The sequence below is a fragment of the Anthonomus grandis genome, chromosome 3 (assembly GCF_022605725.1).
Source record: "Anthonomus grandis grandis chromosome 3, icAntGran1.3, whole genome shotgun sequence".
Classification (NCBI taxonomy): domain Eukaryota; kingdom Metazoa; phylum Arthropoda; class Insecta; order Coleoptera; family Curculionidae; genus Anthonomus; species Anthonomus grandis.
In genome coordinates, this window is record NC_065548.1 from 16,235,085 (window position 1) to 16,246,141 (window position 11,057).

An 11,057-nucleotide genomic window follows, 5' to 3' on the forward strand; every position below is an offset into this window, starting at 1 on the left:
TGGGAATCTCAGTGTCTACTAGGGGCTATAAAACTTTTAAAAAAGAGATTATGATGATGAAAAAATTAACGGATTGTACCTGAATGTAATTTTAACTGTGTCGTGGTTTTTGTTTTTTGTTGTTTTAATTTTTGTACACTTAAAGAACATTTATTTTAATAGTGTTTTTTATGTACTTGAAATTACTTTGTTTTATTTCTGTAATTACTTGAATCCATTTCAGTGTCCTGAGGATGACTTAATATAAGTCGAAACGTCGACAGTTAGGTAAACAGGTTTCTGTTTTATTTCTGACCCCACCCAACAACCCTCCGCAATATTGAAGATATTGGGTCACAAACACGAAACTGAAAAAATTTAATTTCTTTAAAAGGTTGTTTATAATTGAATGGCTTCTACTTCCAGGGATGCTTTAATAATCGCAAAGAAATTCAAGATCAAATTATCGCATACAAAATTTTCAGTAAACTGATTCTCCGCTTTAATTAAGAAAGTTGTATTATTATTTCTTAAACTTGTTTTTCTGATCTGGAGCAAATTATTTATTTAAGAGCAATTTGTTTTGTTCATTTTATAGACAAAATATTTTTGGAGTTTAAATTAATTTAGATTGATCACTGTTCACAAATTATATGAAAAAAATATAAAATTTCAAATAAATGAAATTTGAGCTTTTATCGCTCATGAACAAGATGCTTACAACTTTAAACTGTGTCGTTTTAGCTTTGATTGACGCTTATCAACTTAATATCCCAAATATATTTATTATTTGCATCCTTTACCTATTTTATTGTACATAGACATTTAAAAGTTTATATCACCCTAATTTTACAAAACTTTTTTACCTAATTTTACACATAAGCATTTATTTTAAAATAATTTTTTTTTTCTAGAGAAATTGGACTTGATAATAATTTTACTAAGCCATGGCTGTATAAAAAATCCTTGAAGTAAAACAAAAATTAAATAAAAACACATGGTTCCAATTAATAAGATGTAGCTAATGATTAAGGCTTAAAAGCGATACATCGGATTCTAAATTTAGCAAGCTTATATTGTTTAGGAGTAAAAATGCTAGTAACAAAGTTATTATCCATTATTTTAAAAATCTTTGTAAATAACGCAGGAAAAAATCATACCTGTTTTATTTATAAAGGTCCAGACAGAAAAGAAATATGAAAAAATTCTCTAAATATTTTCGAATTTTAGTTTCTGACACTTCCTAAAATACATTTAATAAAATATTTATTACCGTCAAAAATTTAATCTCAAAAAAATTATTGATAGTTCGAAAATTATGATTTGAGACTTTCGCTTCCCCTATTACAATACCCTATTACAATATTTGTTTTACACCATTTAAATTATATGCAATCTTTTTAATACCTTAATTGTTATATAGTATAATTATTTCTATTTCCCCATTTAGGCTATAGGCCAAGGAAATCCGCATCATTTACAATAAATTGGATAATTAGAGATTCACCAGTGTAGCATTACATTATAAATTTGCATTGCTATAAGGACTTTACCAGGTTTTAAATTAATAGTGGTATAGAGTAAAGGATGTGTTAGCAAAGATTTAACAAATGCGAGTATTGATATTATTTAAGATACAAGTTTCCTTTTTTAAAATAATTAAAAAGAATTTAAAACAGGTTAATTTTAAGGGCAAACTTTTTTTATTGTTTTTTTACTTAGCTATCACTAATCTTATTAAAATTGAGACCTGTGACAATCTATTATTTTGAAGTTGAGCAAGATTTATCAACAGTTTTCTTGAAAAAAACTTAAAATAAAATCATTATTAATGAATTGTGTTTTGCACCTGGTAATATTGCTAATTGATGAATTTTTATTTCATAAGCCTTATTCTAATGAAAAATTATGTGTTTTAAATGAAAAGATAAAACAACAAGATCTATGACACATTATTAAAAACAAGACTTCGTATTTATTCGATTTTGCAACCCTTCATAAGCCATCTCCTTGAGATAAAACTCAACTAGATACTATATACAAACTATAAATAAAAATGCATGTTTACTTACTATAGATAAAATCTTAGACTTAAGTATTTAAATTAAACCATTATATTCGTTAATTCATACATATTTTAAACAATATTAAGTCACAGGTAAACTTTAACAACCTTAAAAATACATTACGAAAATACTCACAACTGCAAGTCAAGTATTAAAAAACTTGTTTTTAATTCAAGATCAAGTTACGTATGCCCATTGTTTTAATGCAAGTGTAGGAAAATTGACGAAAGAACTTACAAATAAATAAAAAAGAAACATCTTAGGGATAATCATTAAAATACTCTTCTAGAAATAAACTATCATTGTTAACTAGATGTTTATTATTATTAATTAGTTCGAATTGAATTTATAATTTTAATAAAAAATCATACACACCCGCAAATGTACTGAAGTATAAATAACTCAGAGCTATCTGATGAGTATCTGGCCATTTTATCTTTCTGAAAACCAGTTATGGACTTGTGCAAAGTATTCTTGAGGCACTCGAACAGGTTCTTTAGTCCTATGCTACTTTTTATTATTTTTCTAGGGATTTCGATCATTGTGCTAAGTGGACTATTTTAATTTATATGCTCAATTATTATGCATTTACCATCATAGTGTTATACTACTGTAGTTCTATTTAATTAAATGGTAAACGTTTTTTTACTTTAGAAAAAACTTCTCAGCTTAGCAAGTTACTGGAACTCTAATGACTTACCAATCTCTTATGCTGACGACATTATTTCTTTGATTGCAGATAATAGTTACTTGAAAATTTAATTTAGGGCACATTATCTTCTACTTTTTTAGAGACCGGGCTATTTCTAAATAGCGTTTAAATAAATTAGAACTTATTTTTCTCATCGAGATGCTGATATTTCTTACCCGTAACATGTCTGGTTTAGTATAAGGACAAAGTATATTATGTGTACTCTGGATAGGTTATTGCTGGTTTTAGTTAATAACATTCGGTAAGCAAACAGATGGACTACAGTGTCGAAGCTTTAGGGTAATTGCACCACACGATTACAGAAATTGCTGTCAAATTCACTTCAAATATCTAAAAGTTCTGACCCTATTATGAAGCAGCATTAATGACTATTCTACGTTTGTGACACTTTTTAGATTCCCCACGACTTAGTAGAAGTGCCTTCTCCTTCGTATCGAAGACTATATTCAAATACCATTTACACAGCGGCCTAACCTTCTATGCAGTAAAGTTTTATAATACCTTGCCTAACAACTTAATCAATTAAAATTAAAAGGAAACATTTTTTAATTAAATACATATTATTCAACATTTTAAGAATTTTTTAAATTTTAAGGGTTTAGTTGGATAAATGGTTAAAAAAAAATCCAAGGTTTTCAAATTTTTTCTTTAATTGCCAACGTTTCGGCCTATATTAGGCCTCCTTCAGGGCACTACAAAATTTAAAAAAAACATAGTAAAAACATTTATAGACAGTCAAAACGATATGTTATACAGTGGTCAAAAAAAATATCAACAATTAAAATACATTAAAAATACTGTAAAAACAAATTAAATAAGTATATTAAAACTAAAAGGAGTTATGGTTTAAATTAAAAAATTAAAAATTAAATGGGAACATTTGAATATACTTATAACAGAAACATAAAAGCTCTTCGTTTAATTGTGATAAATAGAATATAGTGGATTCATATGATTGTATTTGGTTTATTTGTTGTTAAGGAATATGTTCCTGTTGGTGTGTAAGTATCAACGTACTTAACAATAATGAACAATATTTTAGTTCTGGGCTTTAATTTTTAAGGTGTTTAGATAATGTAATCACAAAAAAGGATTTTTTTCCGCTTTTTTTAAGTTATCGATATAAATATTTTAAGATAAGTAATATATTTAGGTATGTTTTTAAATGTTGTTGAATGGTTATTTAAAGTGTATTCAAATTTAATTTTTAAGTTTTATTAGATTAATTAAATTTGTATAAGATGTGCTTAAGTTGTCAATATCTTGTTTTTTGTTTGCATTGTCTTGATGTTTTTTTATGTTTATTATTTCTGAGATTAATCTTTTCTTATAGCTATTTTAGATCTAGATGATCTTTACTTCTTCAAAATAAAATTGGTGTATGTTGCGTCAGCATGTTCTGCCAGAGCTGTTTTATTTTTTGACCTTAATAGTGTTTTAGGTTGACGCTTCTTCTGTGTTCGGATATCCTAGTTTTTAACTAACAACCTGTTTGACCTATATATACACCTCAACAGTCAGAGCATGGAATTGTAAACAATTGTAAATAACACCACTTTGTAGTTCTTTGTAGGGTGTTGGCGTTTTTTGTCTACTATATAGTTGTTGTACTGTATTTTCACATTTGAACGCAATTCTGAAGAGTTGATTATTAAGAGTACCTACCGGTCAATCTTTTAGACAAATATTTGACATATGGAATTAAAAAAAATGTTTTTTGGTGGTGAAGGTTAAGTTATTATGGGTGGTTGGTTCCTGTTTTAGAATTCTATTGAATAGTTTTACAGGGTAGCTTTTTTTTGTAAGTAAGATTTTAATGTTCTTTATATTTTTGCTGTAAAAATGAGGGTGTAATAGTTTTAAAGCTCTGCGTTTCAACTTATAAATTATATTGATTTTGTGTTGAAAGCGATGCATTGACTTCTAATTGAGTAATCTTTCAGAAAACCAGTCAGTTTCAATAATGTTGTTTTCTGTCCTAAGTAAAATATTTAGAAATATAATTTTGTTGTTTTTCTTAACTTCAGCGATAAACTGTAATTTATCATGGAAACTGTTAAATGTGTTTATAATTAATCGAACCTCGTTTATTGGTAAACAAGTAATACAAGTAATAATATCGTCCACATTACACATCTCGTGAGAGCCTTCAAAATTAAGGTCTGATAAGCATCTCTTTTGTAGCTCTGACATAATGATATCTGCGCATATTGGTGACAAACAGTTTCCCATACCCAAACCGAAAATCTGTTTATAAAATTTTCCATCAAAATGAAAATAATTGTTATCAAATGTGAAATTTAGAAGTTGAAGAAATTGTTCTTTTGATAGATTGCAATGTGGTTGAATGTCTGGTCATTTTTTCTAAATTATTTGTATGGTGAGGTCAGTTGGAATATTTTTAAATAGAGAAATAACAATTTAAGAAATTAGTATATAATTTTGCGGAATAATAAGAATTTTTCAATACATATTTTTTATGTGCCACTTTTTAGCAACTGAATATCTCATAGTATATTAAATTATAAGTGTAAAGTGGGATGATGGTCAGTAACTTGAAACTTGTAAAAAACTATTTAAACTAAATATCACCTTGCTCTTTAAAAATGTTTAAACTCTTGGAGAAAATGATTAGTTCTGCTGAAAGTTTAAGTTAATAACTTACAACTAAATCGATTTTTTTTACCTGTCAGTTAGCTCAGGGCGATGGAACCATACAAGGTAAATATCCACATTTTCGTAACATATCTACATACCTTATTTTAATTATTTTAGTTAACAGGTCACCCAAAAAGTAACAAAAAAGAAAACATTAATATTAAAAAAAAACATCTTAGCACAAATTATAGAGGATAACCTATTTACTGGTCACCATTTTGCTAAATTACTACAAATAAACTTAAAAATTTTATGATCTTACATAAATTTAAGAAATTAATTCCAAACAAAAATAAATAAATTACGCTCACGCCCAAAATATCTTACTTCACTTTCGTAAAATTAATTATATTTTAATGTATTAATACAAGATCATTATTTAAATAAGTTGCAATAAATTACTCAAACTTATAACAGAAACCAGTCCTTGTAACCTTTAAAAAGTGGCAACAATAACGTAACTAATTTTAACGAAATTTGAAACTCTCTTTACCCTAACAAAATTTATTAAAATTATAGGGAATAAATGACAATTATTTCTAGCTCCAGGCAAGTTAAATCATACATATTTAAATAAGAAATTATTGGTTGTCAATCATATTATAGGTCCAGCAAGACATGAAAATAACTATTATTAAAGCTATCTTAAAATGATAATATTGCTTAATCATTAAACCAATTTTATTTTCTGATGAACCAAAAATTTTAATAATAATGAGGTGCTTGCATGCTTAGATATATATTTCCAAAAGATATTTGAAACTATAGATGTTAAAATGATTTAAATTGTAATAAAACTTTCCATTTCTAAAAACTTATTTATGACATACATCTTTTTCAGGACTCTTCCAAGTAGCCATGACCACTTCTACACTGATTGCAGGGATGTGCTTAAACACACAATATGAAGACAGATTAAAAACTGTTATACTGTGTATTTACCTTGATTTTTACTGTTTACTGAGAATATGATGAAGCTAATCTACATAACCCGAATCACCAATGATCTGGAAATCAAGCACGGAAAACAATTATTTGACACAGACGAGTCGACAATGATTCCTATGAAAAATAGGAACAAAATTTGGTTTTGATATTATGAATGAATAGATTTTTTTGTAATAATTATAAATATTATATATATAGCATTAGGGATTATAGCAGAGCTGACTGGAGTCCTAACAGGTCACTGTAGACTCAACCAACAACTGCATATCTTAGGTGTGATGCCCTAGTTGTGCCGTGGGGAAATTATATACCGATATCATTTTATAGGAGAATTAGAAAGATTCAGGGGTACGATCAGGAGCAAAGCATGGGTTTTTCCTTCCTGCCACAAGAGGAACTAAAGGATCTTAACTAAGAAGGCCTGCTATATCTCACTAGGGTGATGGGTCGCTTACTACGGAAGACTAGAGAGGGTAACTAGCGGTAATGATGTGGTTTTTATCACTACTACCTTCCAAAGTTTCGATAATAAATATAAATTTATTTATGGAATTACGATTTATAGAGATCATGCATCATATCTTTGCGCTATGGGAAATTATAGACATAGACATGTCCTAGAAGTTGCTAGTAGGAAATTTTCAGTTAACTTAAAAACATTTCATGATAACAAAGGAGAGATTTTTTTATGAAAATTTCATTTGAAAATTTGTTAGAAAATTGCCATTAAATTCATATTAGCTAAAAATTCTTGTTTTCACTAGAAAACATAATAAGTTTGTTGAAAATGGTTGCAGCATAATGCTTGACTGTCGAATGAGTTTTCAGTATAGTTACCAAAGCTCTAATATTAATGAAAATTTATTTGCTATTTATCTATCTCAAAATTTCGGAGAAAATTAAAATTCATATTAAAGTGGTCTTAAAACTGGTACTATGTAATACTATATAATACAAAACAATGTTTATTATTTAGAATATTATATAATTATATAATATTATTATTAAATATAATTATTTAATATTATTTTTATATTATTTAATATTATTATTTAGAATACATTCTTTAAATTTTGTTAAATTTTTAAGAAAAAAAATCTTAAGTAAAACACCAAAGTTATAATGATCTGCAAATCTATATAATTGCTTTTCAATTGGCGTCATTTCTCGCTTAATAAATTTAATTTTTTCATAAAAAAATTGCTTCATATCGTTAATCATAGCGTAAGTACAAAGTTTTAACTTATTATTTATTTTATAACTATTAATTAGATAGTAACTAAAATTATCTATTATTATAACCATATTTTGATCTAATTTTAAGGAAAACATAACCAAATTATTAATAATATTTTATATAGGGGAAGGGCGTGCAAAACGACATAATGGTGCTAAACGACATATTATAGGTTTTGCCGAAACGTTTTGCTAGATGGCGCCCCTGCAATCCTTAGTACATGCCGTTATGCTACTCTGTAGTGTGTATCATAATTTAGTTTCCCTTGAGGAACTATATGAGTGATACGTGGTTAATAAGGCAATTGTTATTTTCGTGTTTTTTGAAAAGCATATAATGTGTAAACAAAATAACCAGATAAAACAATATTTTTAGATCGAGTAGTGGGGATTTAACTTTAACAAAAACTAGTCTATTAACTTTTATTTCTGTTAGTTTTTCTCTTATGTGTGATTGAGTAGGGCAAAATGACCTACTATACAATTTTGCCGTACAATAACGTATTCCATTTTGCCCTATAGGCTTTTGCTTGTTTTTTTATAATGATTGCAGATTATGTCGCGCAACTATAAGAGGAAGACTGAAAGGCAGTACTGAAGATTGAAGCCTATGGTAATTGCTATAAAAGGTATAAAAAACAATAAAATGGGATGGCTTAAAACCTCAAAAGTATGTACTGTGCCTCAGGCTACATTACGAAGGCTTGTATTAAAAAAAATAAAAAAAAGGAGCTGAAGCCAGAAGAGGAAATGCTAGGAAAACATAAAACAATAATTCTTTTAGATGTGGAACGCTTTTCGAGCATCTAAAATTTTTAGAAATATCTTTAGGATTTTTGGAAGAAAGAATTAGAATATCATATTTTTCCAGGAACATGGTTGCCAGCTCAAAAGTCTGGACAGACAGGTCCAGTTCTTCTTAAATAATTGGAGCATTTCAAAAAACACACCAAGGCAAGATAAAGTTTTGTTAATTGTCGACGGTCACTCGAGTCTAAAAAAGCATCCAGCTAAAGCGGTCACGGAATTTCAAATTTGTCCTTTATTTAACGATAAGCTGCATCCGTTTCACTTAATGAAAACTCTGAACCTGGAACCACCACCAACAACATTAATTCTGATTCTACAGCTATTCAAAGCCAGTCCAGCAAATTTAATCTGAGTCTGACCACAAACCAACAATAGAGGACCGAGTACGCTTAAAGTCACTCCATTTGACGTAAGCCCACCTCCAGTGGATCGTTTTGTATCTGGACAAGGGAAAAGAAAACGTTAAGATATGCGTGTAATAGATTCAACCCCAAATTAAAAGATGCAAATTAAAAGAAGAAGAAAAACCAAATGGTGAAAATTATTGAACCAATAAAAAAAGAGAAAAGAAAAGTTCTTGTTACTTGAAAAGTTCTTCAGAAATCGGAATTTAAAACAGGAAACCAAAGCTTTTTCCGAGGACGACGATGTAGAAAGTACTTGCTTATACTGCACAGAAACATACAAGATGTCGAAAACAGCTAAACCAATGCCGTTCCAGCGCTGTTCTTGCACAAAACGGGCTCATGGAGATTCCCCAGGAACCGACAGAAAAACAAAATATATATTTGTGAACTTTGCTGTTAGAAATAAGCCTGTGTTATTTTACAATTTAGTAAGAAAATAAGTTTCATTTTTTTTGCCTTGACTTTGTTTCTATGAGAGTAAAATATTTCGCTGAGTGATTTCTACAATAGAAAAATGGTTGTTGATAATATATTGTTTTAAGTGTTGTACATCCTTCCCCTATGATTAAATGAAATAAAGATATGCAAATAAGAAGCGTATTTATAGGTAATCATATGGAAGACCAGTCAAGATAAAGACTTAATTATTTATTTTTAATTAAGTAACAAAATTATTAATAAAAGATACTTGCAGAAAGAAGCAATTGTTTTTTTTAATGCTCGTTATTGTTCGTTTAAAATATTTATAGACTAAAAAATAGCGCTTCATTATTATTCGTTACATAAATGCCAAAATTTAATATTAAACAAAATATTTAATCACAACGTAAAATTAACATTCAACCCCATATTAGTATCTTAAAATATTTATGAGGGTGAAAAAAAATTCTAAAAAAAGTATAACAAAAAATTACTCACCTTTAAACAAAATATAAGCCAAAAGTCACAATAACCACCCCGCAAGTCCAACTACCTTGCTGCGCCTAAAGCAACGTCTCAAACTTCGCGACAAACACTGTCTTAACCACACGGTAAAATAAATATTACGAAAGTATTATACGGTGATGTACAATATGAGTATGAGGTCGCATTCAGTCGAGCACGACGGCATTGATGGACTACCGCGAACCGCTTCTTCGATGAACCGTCGAAGATGCCTCAAGAGTTTCCCCCAGGCAGTTCGGTACTTCCCCACCATGCACCCTCCTGAAGATGCTCTTCTCCAAAAAAGCACCGTAGCACCGGTATCGTGCGACCTTTCGTGGGAGAGGTAAAAGGCCATCGCATCGCGAAGATGTGAGTTATGTCTATCGGCTGTTAGAGAGCGAGAGTGATCGAATGTGTACATGGGTTTTTGCATGGGTTTACATGTGAGAGTTGAAGCATTCTCGAACGCAGAAGAGTCTTACTTTTATTTAAATTGTATAGGTTCTTATGTTATAGGGGAATTGTGCCTAAGGTGGCATCCTTTTTGGTAAGGTTATCGTAAACCTTCAATCCAAATTCCATAAATGATTAAATTCCTGTTCGTGTTAATTTTGCTAACATATCCTTTAATTAAAAAGAGTAAAATGAATGTAATTTAAAAATCTATTGTTTCCAATTATGAGATAAAAAAGTGGTCATATTCCATTTCATACGAATAGCTTAGGGTAAGATGGCAAATTATCGTGCATCTTACCCAAAGCAATAAAATTCATGTTTCTGATAAATAATACTTTAATAGTTTAATACTGCCAAACATAGATAAGTAAGAAATAGTAATAAACAAAAATAAGTTTCTACCAAAAACTGACATAATAAACATTTTAAATACCAGGAGAGCGTACAACATAAACTTTATATTTCCCATTGGCATACTTTGCAAATACAACTCTTTTCTCCTTTGCTTACTCTAGCACATTCAGAACAGACAGCACAAATGACAGCACTTATTGCATTCCTGACAGCGAATGCAGTTTTCGTGGGATGGGGAGTGGGAATACAAATCATATATGCAATAAGTACATGCAACTTCTTTCTCATCTCCTTGATAGTGTTCCGTAGTTTCTTCTATGAGCGGTAACTTTCTCTTTGTTGTTCTTGCCAATTTTCGAAACATTATGGCTTCTTTTTCCTTAACTGATGACAATTTCCATTTCAGGGGTACTTTTTAGCGTATTTTCCTCTATTTCTTGATCTACAACCTTTTGTCAAAAAATTAACAGGTAGTAGAAAAATACACTTTTATAGAAATATTAA

The 11,057-nt window shown here is 29.1% G+C and overlaps 1 protein-coding gene across 3 annotated transcripts in view; it reads right to left on the reverse strand.

Moving 5' to 3' along the window:
* LOC126734281 (uncharacterized) overlaps window positions 1-10,021 on the reverse strand; it is a 112,981-nt gene extending 102,960 nt beyond the window's left edge. For 2 of the 3 annotated variants that reach the window (XM_050437832.1, XM_050437831.1), the window contains exon 1: window positions 9,735-10,019. The gene's annotated coding sequence lies outside the window, so the exon portion shown is untranslated. Of the gene's footprint in view, window positions 1-9,734 lie in introns of all 3 variants that reach the window. The other variant, XM_050437833.1, reaches the window with a different exon arrangement.
* Between the last annotated feature and the right edge of the window lie 1,036 nt (window positions 10,022-11,057).